Source organism: Lipotes vexillifer, unplaced genomic scaffold (assembly GCF_000442215.2).
Source record: "Lipotes vexillifer unplaced genomic scaffold, Lipotes_vexillifer_v1.1 scaffold471, whole genome shotgun sequence".
Lineage (NCBI taxonomy): Eukaryota > Metazoa > Chordata > Mammalia > Artiodactyla > Lipotidae > Lipotes > Lipotes vexillifer.
In genome coordinates this window covers 2,315,972-2,328,663 of record NW_006780162.1, presented here as the reverse complement: position 1 = coordinate 2,328,663, position 12,692 = coordinate 2,315,972, and the positions used below count along the sequence as shown (strand labels likewise).

The 12,692-nt window shown below is 37.7% G+C and overlaps 1 protein-coding gene across 1 annotated transcript in view; it reads right to left on the bottom strand.

Annotated features, from left to right (window-relative positions):
* The window catches only part of FBXO36 (F-box protein 36), a 97,620-nt gene that overhangs the window by 44,070 nt on the left and 40,858 nt on the right, over window positions 1-12,692 (bottom strand). The gene's annotated exons all lie outside the window — the stretch shown is intronic.

Genomic DNA, 12,692 nt, shown 5'->3' with positions numbered 1-12,692 from the left:
CCAATTAAGAATTATTTCTGACATTTCTTCTGCTAATTAATTAGCCCTCTGGTACTGATTGAGAAAGCAATATTCAAAGTGCTTGCTGTCATGGCCTCTAGAGGGAGACACCTCAGGACACAGACTCAAGTAACCTTGCACACCCAGACAAGCATACTACTGGCTCCTCTGAGGTATTTAAGGTAAATGCCTAAGGATATAACACTTGCCTAAGGAAAGGCGGCTGGCTAAAACCAGACCCACGCCTCCTCACTGTTAACTCTTCAACACAGGGTTTGTTCTGAGTCACGAAGCTTTCTTTACGTACAGCCTGCGTACTATAACTCATCAGACTACCTCTACAGAGCAGTGCACAGAAATACGCGCCTCAGAACCACAACTGAGCCTAGTCAAGACTCTATTATGTTCTACATACTGTACTTATTAAAACAGAAAAAGATATAAGACAGATATTTTCTAACACTTGTCTCTCAAATTCTAAAGATTTTTTTTTTAAGTGACAAAACCCAATATTGGTGAGGACAAAAAAAAAAAAAGGGAGCCCCTTAATACTCATTGAGAAGAGTGTAAATTGGCTTGGCAATATCTACCAAAAACCTTAAAGTCATCCATGCCCTTTGACCCAGATATTCTACTCCTAAGGAATTTATCAGAGACATACAACATTTTTTATATAAGAATGTTTGTCATAGGTTAATTATAATCATGAAAAATCAGTGCTGACCTAAGGGTCCAATAGTTTGGACTAGTTAAATAATCATGGCCCATTTAGATGATGGAATACTCTGGCCAATAAAACAATTTGTGAACAAATGATTAATAACATAGATCAATGTTAACGATCATTTGTTAAAAGGCTCAGAAGTGTATACACCCCTGCTCCAAATATTTAAAGGAAAATATTTCTATTTGCAGGGGGAAGGAGCATATTAGCTTGGCAATAAATTAATGCAATTATTTCACATCACAGATAAAGTTTGAAGGAAGCTAAAGTGTAGCCCCCAAATATTTGTGAGTTGGCTACTAACTCTCATGGTATTAGCTTATTTTAAGTCATAGTGCATAGAAATTTATTGTTATATATTTATCTCTATTTTGAAAACCTCAAAATCTGTAAATACTGTTTTGAACATATTATCAGCTGCGAATGTTTTGTTAATGAACAATCCTGCCTGCAAGAAAAGCCACAGAGGAGCTTCCCAGGGGTTTTGCGACTGTTTAGATCTGGCTGGAACATGGGTTTCATCAGGCTCCACGTCACCTGTGAGCAGTGCGTGACTGACTGTCTTTTCATGGATGAAGAAGTCGATGGTAGACAGTGAAATAACTTGTCCCAGCTCCTCTCCCAGGCAGAGGCTGACCTAGAGTCTAGTTCTCTTTCATTGCCTCATACCCTCTCCAGGAAGGGCAGGTGGCCAGTCTCATTATAGGACACACACCATCATTTGGTATCTTAATAGAAATCATGTGACCTGTGAGAATTCCTTAAAATTTTAATTTAGCATATTTTCTCTGATATTTCCAGTGAATCATTTTAATAAATTTGAAAATTGAGCTACTTGTATTTATTTATTTTTTGACAGCTTGTTGCACTTTAACGTGTAATACTTGAGGTACAAGAAAATTGCATCTAAGGGGCTTCCCTGGTGGTGCAGTGGTTGGGAGTCCGCCTGCCGATGCAGGGGACACGTGTTCGTGCCCCGGTCCGGGAAGATCCCACGTGCCGCGTAGCAGCTGGGCCCGTGAGCCATGGCCGCTGAGCCTGCGCGTCCGGAGCCTGTGCTCCGCAACGGAAGAGGCCACAACAGTGAGAGGCCCGCGTACCGCAAAACAAACAAACAAAACAAAACAAAACAAAAAACAAAAACATACTTCATCAAGTTCTGCTTTCTTAGTTGTATTCTTCAAGGATCTTTATTTCAGCTTTTCACTCTGACTTGGTATTTGACTTTTCTAATCATCAATAATCATTAAGAATTGCACATTCTTTGCAGTAAGTATTTTCTCAACAGCATAATTAAATAGTCATCCATCTATCCAGTCAATACACAAAGTTGCTCATGAAGGATTAGGGTGACTTGCCTGATACCGCATACCAAATGGGGCATTCTGACTCTTTCTAAGCATCTGTCCAGGAAATACGATTGTAATTTAGCACACGACTATTTCTGCTTTCTCCTGCAGACTGTTGTTATTTTATCAGATCAAATGTCTCCCTGTTTTGGAAATCATATATAATTTGGGGATTTTACAGAGTGGGGTTGAGATTGTGTCAGAGAGAGTTTATGAAATTAGATATTTTATTTGATAAAGAAGGATTTTGCTACCTGAACATTCTACGGAGAAATGGAGAAGCAAGAATTGCAAGGGCAAAACTGCGAGTAATTTTACCTTTCGATATTACTTAAAAGCTCACAAAGGACTGGCATTCCAAAACGTAGAAAGATATTGTATTTTAAATGAATTATGATTATTTTCTTTCACTGCATATTTAAACTATAAACAATTATGATATGCTTTTGGTCCAAATTTACAACTTTAAATATGTGTTGCCCTATGTGTCTATGTTTGGCTCAATTGGTCTAAATACAGCAAAAACTTAGATTTTCAGCTATTGAAAATTTTCCTCTGGAACAGTAGCAATTTTTATACATTAGGAATAAAAGCATCATTATTAAATACGGGAAAGATGAGTCTGAGGCTAAAATGAAAATGGAATCAATGGAAGTTTTTAATAAGGGAAAACTGACTACGCTGAAATGTTTCTTCCTTTAAGAACTCAGAAATGAAGCTGCCCTCGGAGAGTCGAATTAGTGCACCTCTAACACAGTGGGTGTGATTAGGAATCGGTGGCAGACATTGTTGGTTGTTTCCCAGCATCCATTTGCCCACCTGCTCTTCCCACATGAACACTGATTTTTCCCATAGCCTCTCTCCTCTGCATTGCTTGTGCTCAGTGCATGGACCTCACCTCTAGCTCCAGGGGGTGGGACATGATGCGTCTAAGCCATTCCTTGTAGGTTTGTTCCCACTGCCAATGATTGGTATGGGCATGGGCATGTGACAAAATTTTGGCCAATGAGACAGAAGGAGAAATCTGCAGGAGCTTCTGGGAAAGATTTTATCACTTATAAGGAGTATTGACTGAAAAAAAATGCACAACCTAAAAGTTGAGAATTATGTTTTATTTGGCAGACTTTCTGAGGACTTCAAGCCCAGGAGGCAGCTTCTCAGACAGGATATATAGGAGTTTTGTGACAAAGAGCAGGTAGTCGGAACATCAAAAGATTACTGTTAATTAAAGAAAACCAGATATGTCAAGTTAATGAATTTAGCACTTTTCTATGTATGGGGAGATGCAAGAATCTGGGCTCATTGAAATCTTTCCTTTAGCTATCTAGGGCCAGTATCCTGTTTCTTTCCCATCCTGAGTCCCCTCAGGGTGCACCGCTGGGGGTGGCTGCAGGGGCTGAGGGCTTGGCAGTGGGCAGCCCATTGGTCTCCATCCTGAGCTTCCTCAGGGCTCACCATCCAGGATGGCTGTAGTGGCTTGATGGCTGCAACATCCTTTGTTTACTGATATGGCAGGCAACATTTTTCATTCACAGGAGAAACACAGCCCCTTTTTGGGCACTGGCTGTTGTATTTTGATGTGATCACTGGAGAAGCAGCAGCCATTTTGTGACTATGAGGGGAGCCAGGCTGAGGTGACAAGAATGTTTCCTGGGGGAGACAGAACCAGTAGATTGTGGAGAGGAGCCACAGCACTGTCCCTGTATTGGGAACCTCTTTTCCTTTAAACCTGTTTTTATGTGAAATAGTGCCATGTTCCATCAGATTTAATACACCATCCATTGAATGCCATAGCATTATTAATTATATAGAAAGAAAGAACACTCTTAAGGAAACTGAAACACAATGGGTTTCTATCACTTGTTTTATAGTTATTGAAAGAGCTCTTTTATTCTTCGCTAGACATGTATTTTATTATGTTATTTTTAGCAATTATATTACAGTGGACCATTGGTTAACACAGGTTTGCACTGCACAGGTCCATGTATAGGCAGGTTTTTTTTTTTTTTTAATGACTGTATTTGGAGGTAGAGTCTTATTTATTTTATTTATTTACTTATTTTTGGCTGTGTTGGGCCTTCGTTGCTGCACTCAGGCTTTCTTCTGGTTGTGGGGAGCAGGGGCTGCTCTTTGTTGTGGTGCGCAGGCTTCTCATTGCAGTGGCTTCTCTTGTTGCGGAGCACAGGCTCTAGGTGCATGCGCTTCGGTAGCTGTGGCACACGGGCTTAGTTGCTCCACGGCACGTGGGATCTTCCTGGACCAGACCTCGAACCCGTGTCCCCTGCATTGGCACGCAGATTCTTTCTTAACCATTGCACCACCAGGGAAGCCCTAGGCATTTTTTTTCCACTAAATACATACTGCAGGACTACATGCCCTGCATTTGGTTGAATCCACGGACGTATTAGGGGAACCACTGACCAAAACTGCCAGCCCTGGACAGGCACGATAGTAACCACTGGCATGAGTTATCTTACAACAGGAGGTCCTGGTAAGGAACATGGAACTAACAAGCTACCACCAACTGGAAGAATTCAGGAAAGGTCAAAAGGAGAGCGGACACACCAGTCCATATATCCTACCAACCTCCCAGAATCCTTCTCAATGGAATACATCTTGGCTGAGCGATGCATGTGCCACCAGGAAGGACCCTGAGTCTGAATGATTGGCCAGAGACAACCCAGAAACTAACCCCATCACCATAAAACCTGAGACTGCGAGCCACATGGCCGAGCGGGTCCCCCGGGCTCCCTTGCCCTGCTGCTCTCCGCCCGGGGGCCCCTTCCCAATAAAGTCTCTCGTTTTGTCAGCACGTGTGTTTCCTTGGACCATTCATTTCCAAGTATTAGACAAGAGCCCACTCTCAGCCGCTGGAAGGGGTCCCCCTTCCTGCAACAGATGCAAAACCTTCAACAGGAGGGTAGACGCTGAAGTTATACAAGGATTTATAACTGCATGGAGGGTCAGTGGCTGCCCCCGCCTTGTTGTTCAAGGGTCAACTGCACTTCATTAATTTTATAAATTATATTAACACAATACATGTATTACATTAATTTTACTATAATAAATTTACATTAGCCTTGTATATATCTAAAAATGGAAAATATAAGTAGAATAAATAGATGAAGGTATTCCTAAAACTTTCCCATATTCAACGTCTGAGTCTTTAATGTTTTACTCAGAATATTATCTCTGTGGCATAGAGAGCATGGTGATAACAGCAGTAAAGTGCTGGGCTCTTAAGCTGGCTCTGCAGTGACTTACAGCTAGCTTCCTTTTGATTTCCACTTTGGGAAAGCTGTAAACATCTCAGATTCACCCCTATTCCCTCCCATTTTCATCCTGGATTCAAACTGTGCTCTTCCACAACTTCTGGATTTTCTTCCAAACTACTGCTTTCATGCTTATCTCCAGTTTCTGGTTACTATGAATAGAGGTTCTATAAACATTCGTGTACAAGTTTTTGCCCTCTTTTACCCTTTAAGTTGTTAACCATCTTCTATTAGTTAACAATCCTTAATAATAAATTGTTTCTGGTAAAATAAGTATGGTTTCTCTCTCCTCAATGGACTTTGCTTGAGATACCTGGCATGGTATCTCATTTTTTCATTTATTTTGCAGGGTAATTGGTGAGAGCTTTTAATCTGGGAATACTTCACGTCTAGGACATTTTCTTGTATAATTTTTTTTCTGGAATTTCTTTTTTTCCAGGTATTGGACATCCTGGTCTAATTCTTTTATAATGTTTTTTTCCCTACTGCCCATCATTTACTTTTGATTCATTTTTTTCTAGGAGATATTCTCAATTTTATCCTCCCACCCTTTTATGCAGTTTTTCATTTTTCCTATATATTTTATTTTCTAAAAGCTCTTTTTAGTTTTCTGAGTGTTTCTTTTTTATTGTGTACTGTCCTTGTTTCATGGATACAATAACTTTCTTATCCTTCTGAGGATATTACTGTTGAGTATTTTGTTCTGCCTTTGTTCATTGTCTTTGTTTTTTCCAAAGTTACATTTCCTGTATGTTGTTGTTATTGTTAATTCGTCTTGGCTTTCCTCAAAAGCCTGATAACTCATCACCGTTCACATGTATTCAGGAGTAGGGTGCTAGGAAGCTGACTGGAAGATCTGGGCATTTGAGCAGGGCTTGGCCAGAGGAGGACCTCACTGTAGGGTGATCTGCTGAAGCTCCTTGGTTGGAGGATACTGACTATTAATATCTTGAGATCTCTTTTCAGCCTGGTGAAGAATCTTCCAGCTTTCTTCCAGGAGGGTATAAACCTGGCTGCCCACAGCTTTCTGTGAGCCACTGGGAAGTCAGAGTGAGTCTCCCAGTTCAGTATGTGGATTTTCACTTAATCCCTTGCCATATTCAGCCCTGAGTTCCTCTGTCCCCAGTGGCCTGGGGTCCTGAGTCCATTGTATCCCTAGTTTACCCCTCCAGAGACCAAACTTCCGGTCTTCTCCTGGGTGGTGAGGCAAAGCTCTTGCTGGTTGTGCAAAGGAGAGTAGGAGATGAAGATGAAGGTGGTTCTAACCACATTTTAAACAGGCTGTTGGTCCAGTGGTTAGAACTCGGCACTATCATTGCTGGGTTCCAGGTTCGATCCCTGGGCAGGGAAATAGGATCACACACACACACACACACACACACACACACACACACACACACACACACACACACACACACACACACACACACACACACACAAACAGGATGTCAAACATCCTTCTTGTTCAAAGGTCCTTTTTTACTCTAGTATTCAAAAAGAACCTATTTCCGCCCACTCCTGAGCCGCCCTACTCTGAGGTTCTGGGGCACAAATCTGATTACTTCCTGACTTCCCTACCACTAGCTTAGAATTCAGCTTTTTCAGGGCTGTTAAATCAGCTACCAGTAAGTCATCTGCTTTTCAGCATGCAAAATTTTTGCCTTTGTCGCCTTTCCCATTCTCTTTTGTCTTTGCGGGTTTATGCTTTAGAAAAACCCTATAATTATTGTTTTAGCGGCACTGCCAGAGGCAGGAAAGATATACAATAGTGCTATAACTAGAAGCTGCACTTTGTGTATCCTTAAGATGTTTAAAATGCTGTCAAGAATCTGACATACTATATTTGTCATTTTAATTTAAATACATAGGCTAATGCAAATGATTAAGTTGGTAGTCAACGTTTAAACTTAGGAATATCTACTAAATTTATAATGATTTTAAGATGTTTAAGCATATAAAAGAGTTTGATCATCTACATTTTTAAGTTTGTTTCTCTACAGTTTTATAAACATGTGGTTTGATTTTGTTAGATTTGTAATTATGTCTCTTTAGATTTCAGAAGTACTTGAGAAAACCAAATATATTAAATTCATGAGATAGATTGAAATGCTTAAGAGGATTTAATCATGTTTGTCAGTGTTATTTAAATTTAAGAGAATTTAATTTATTAGATTTACCAGTTTTGTGGCTTTAATTTATAATTTTTAAGGTAATTTGATTAAGTTTGTAAACTGTGCTTAAATGTTTAAGGGATTACAATTTGTTAAATGTATAAGCCAATTATACATTAATCAAAGAACAATGAAAATGACTGTTTTAATTTTAATACAAAATTACTTGATTTATAATTGAATTTCCTAGATTTGTAAGTTGTATTTGAGGGTTTAAAGAAAAATAGGTTTTTAACTTCTAACTTAACTTTAATTGAATATTTGTGATAAACACAAATAATTGTAATAAACTTAAAATGTTTCTAATAAACTATAAGTAATTACAAATAATTGTAAAATAGATTTTCTTAAATCAGATTTAAAAGATTTACATAGGAATTTGGGGACTATTGGGTGGCCAGTTGGAAAAAGAAAATTGATTTATGCCTCACATCAGGTTAAATTACAAATAGATCAGAGATCTGCATGTAAAAAAAATGAGACCATACAAGTACTAGAAGGAAAAAAATATAGTGAATCCTCTTATTATCTTTCTAACTATGTCTCAAAATCCGAAAGCCATAAAAGAGAAGATTTATGCATTTGATTATATAAATATAAAAAACTTCTGTACGGCAAAGTCACCAAAGTATGGAAATGCTTAAAGCAGATTTGCTCATAATACACTGTACCTCCAAATTGGAAACAACCAAAATATCCATCAACTGGTAAATAGAAAAATACATCCAAACGAAAAAATATTACTCAGCAATAAAGAGAACTGCTCATACATGCAAAAACATGGTTGATTCTCAAAAGCATTATGCTAAGTGAAAGAAGCCAGATATAAAAAAGAACGAGATATACTGTATGATTCCATTTAGGGCATGTTGAAAAAGGCAAAACAGAAATCAGGTCAGTGATACCAGGGGATGGAGGTGGGAAAGGGGACTCACTGCAAAAGGACATGAGAAAACTTTTGGGGTTGGTGAAAATATTTTATATCTTTACTATAAGGTGGTGGTTATACATTTATCAAATTTATGGAACCTAAAAAGGGTAATTTTCACTGTACTAAAAGCATAGCAAGAAGCCTGATTTAAAAAAAAATACAGCAAACAAAGACAAAAGAAAAAAGATAAACTGGGAAAAACATTCACAGTTAATATCACAACAAAGGGTTAATCTCCCTAAAGAGTTTGTAGAAATAGAGAAACGACCAACAAATTAATTTTAAAAGTGAGCAAAAGACAGGAAAACCAAGTTCACAGGAAAAAAATTCACATGGCCCATAAACATGAAAAGATGCTCAATTTCACTCAGAATAATAGAAAGCGTATTAAAATCACACCGACGTATGTGTTTTCTGTTTCTCATCTCAGACTGACAAAATCCTAAAGACTGAAAACACTCTGTTAGCAAGGCTGTGGAGGAACAGGAAATCTCATGATTATGACAACAGCTAGGGAGGGAAATTTAGCATGATCTAATAATAAACGAGGTTCTCCACTGAGATATTATTTGCAAAAGCGAAAAAGATTAGAAGCAACCTGCGTGTGGCAGCAGGAGACTGGTTGAATAAACTTTTCACACAACCATACAAAGGAGTTATGTACTTGTCATTCTCTGTCCTAAAAAAGAATGAGGAAGATCTCCATGTGCTGCCGGGGAAGGCCCTCCAGAACATATTGTGAGATGAATCCCCCCACTAGAACATTAGGTCCAGGAGGCTGGGAGTCTTTGATCATTTTGCTCATTGCTGTTATCTCAGGATCTAGAAGAGTGTCAGTAATATAGTAGGAACTAAAAAAAAAAAAAAATTGTTGAATTAATGAATTGCCTGATCATATCGTGTTGTTTTTATTTTCCCTTATGGCTTATCTTTTTCTTATCAATTCATAAAAGGTCTTTTTATCCTAAGTAGTGGTTATAATTCTTTGTTTCATAAGGGTGTCAACTGACATTGTTTATGCTGTATGTACCATTTCAGAAATGTAAGGTTTTTTCCTTTTTCTTTTTTGGCTGCACCGTGCAGCAAGCAGGATCTTAGTTTCCCAACCAGGGATTGAATCCGTGCCCCCTGCAATGGAAGCACATAGTCTTAACCACTGGACCACCAGGGAAGTTCCCAACATTTTTTTCTAAACTTAAATCTTGAAATCTTTTCCCTTATGACTTTTGTGTTTCCTATATTAAGAAGGTCTCCCACACTTGAAGGTTACTCATATATTTTCCTAAACTACATTCCTAATATTTAATATCAATATAATTCACTGCATTAATAAGTCAAAGAGAAAATATCCTAGGATTAGATTAATCCAAGTCCCAAAATGCTGACAAAATTCAGTAGCCATTCCTAATATAAATCCTAAGTAAAAAAAAAAAAAAAAAAAAAATCCTAAGTAAAATAGTGATAGAATGAAACTACTTAAATATAAAATATATTCACACACACACACTCACATATATACAAACCCATACACCTGGTAAACACCATATTGAATGGTAAAATACTGAAGCCTTGACATATAAATCAGGAACAAGGCCACTTTTATTCAACAGTACTTTTGGTTTTCTAGCTAATACAATAAAATAAGAAAATAAATGGAAGGAAGAGAAGGTGTTTTAATAGACAGGATAGCTAAAAATCTACTATTGAATAGAATTCATGAAAATTTAATAGGGAGATTGGATACATGAAATTATACATAAAATAGCTTTATTTAAAATAATATAAGCAGTTAGAAATGGATATGGGAAAAATGTACCCCACACACAATAATTTAAAACAGTAAAATACCTAAAAATAACGAACATAAAGGTTACGGAACCTAATAAAAAAACGCTATTCAATGTTACTGATGGTCCTAATGCCAATACCTGAACAAATTGAGTGACATTTCATATTCCAAGATTGGAAATTTCAATTTCTAAAAAAAGAAACTCACTCTCTCCCAAATTAATATATAAACCTAATGCAACAACAATCAGAATTCAGTTTCCTATCTTGGTAAGGGACAAAATTTTATAAAATTCATATTATAAAATAAATATGTGAACATTGCCAAGAAAATCTTGGGAAGAAAGAATAATATCTTGCAATATATTAGAATGTAATAGAAGGTGATTATAAATAAATAGTATGGTATTTGTATATAATAAACAAATATACTGGCAGACTGGAATAAAGTTCAGAAGTAGCATCAGATGTAAATGGGAAACTAATGTATGGTAAAGGTATTATTTCAACTTCAGAAGAAAAGGATGAATTATTAATAAATAGTGTTGATATGATAAGGCATCTACTTAAAAGAAATAAATGTAAACTTCTACCTCCAACTACATTCAAAAATAAAATCTAGATGGACTATTATGATAAATGCAAAAAGTAATACTACAAGATTTTATGGGAAAAGTATTACTTTAAAAACAATAAATAATAATAATACCATTTTTATTTTATAAAGTGGCACAGGAAGGAGGGATAGCACCCCACTCAGGCTTATTATGCATGCTTTAGTACCATCCTTATTCTCTGGCTGAAATCTTGGAATCAAAATTCTAGAGGTGACTGATCAGAAGCTATTATTTTGACTTGAAAATTCACTGCAGAGGTGGTAGCTATTAGATTTGCTTCCTCTCCTAGGTCATGAGATCCAGAAATGCAACTTTAAGCAATATTCTTTATTTAAAAACATTCTATTACAATAAATCACATTGGAGGTCCTACAGAATTCACGATTACTCTCATTTTCTCCTTACCATGCATCATGACTTGGCTGTTTACACCTCAGACACAATCTCTTATGACGCAGATTTTCTGAAAGCAAAACTTGTACAATATTTTGCATAAAGGAAAGAGAATAAATAAGAAAACTATACATACTGATGATAAATATTTTTTTCCAATACATATCCAACATGAGTACTTTTGAATCAGAGGGGAAAAGAGTCATGTAAGTAATGAGAGCATAAAATATGGACATCATGCCAAAGTGGATGGATGTCACTGAGTTCCTACAGGTGAAGGCACAAATGGGGCTTCAAGCACATCAGAGCAGGTGCTTTGGACCCAGAGGAACATTCCAGGTGAGGACTTACTAGCAGGTAGCCTTGACGGGGCTCATAATCTCTGTTTGCCTGCTCTTGTTTATATCTTCTGGGAGGATTAACATGAACTGTTATGTGTACATGTGCTTAGCAGAGTACCAGATACGTTTTTTCTTTCCTATCGAATTATTACTGGAATTTTTTAACATGACAGGCCAAGAATACAGACGTAGTTCCCTAGGTTTAGAAGATGCCAGATCCACTCTTGCAGCTCCAGTTAAAAAACTTGATGAAACCCACAATTTTCTAAGTCTGGAGATGGTGGGACCATTCCCAAGTGCAGGAAGGCAGTGTGAGTCAAGGCCACGTCAGTCACTTCTAACACACACTTTGCAGAGGCCTGACCCCAAAATACTAAGTGTGTCTGCCAGATGGGTGTGCTAGAAATCTCAAAGAAATTCAGAGTACTCTACAAAACAATAAGATCAAACCAAGAAAAAAAAAGCTCTGAACACAGATGCAAGTGGAGCCTTTTCTTTCTGTTTTTCTTTTTCTTTCTTTTTTTTTTTTTTTTTTGCATTAGTACAATATTATTTTTTCCAGGCATCCTGGAACAATGCCTGGAAAAAATAATACAATCTGGAACCCTCTCGCCAAAACCTTCCTGGATATGGGCAGGAAAAGTGACTAAGCAGGTAGGAAGGCCCTGGTGTCTATGGCTCCACTTCGCAGGGTGAATTTAGAGATGTACTTGCCCCTAAGCCTGTAAGCTCCTTCTTTATAAAATTACTATTTACAATTGGAAGGTGTCTATGGTTTCGCTTTTGGTACAAAATAGTAATCTACTGGTAAAAAACTTATTTTAAAAATCTCCCCCAGGAACTTTCCTGGTGGCGTAGGGTTCAAGACTCCGCATTCCCAATTCAAGGGGCCTGGGTTCCATCCCTGGTCAGGGAACTAGATCCCACATGCATGCCGCAACTAAGGAGCTGGCAAGCCACAACTAAGGAGCCTGCTTGCTGCAACTAAGACCCGGCGCAACCAAGTAAATAAATAAATATTTTTTAAAAAATCACCCCCAAGTTTCTCAGGGTTTAGTTAGAAGTAGCTCTGCTCTACACGTGCCGAATTCCCTGGCAGGGAAAGA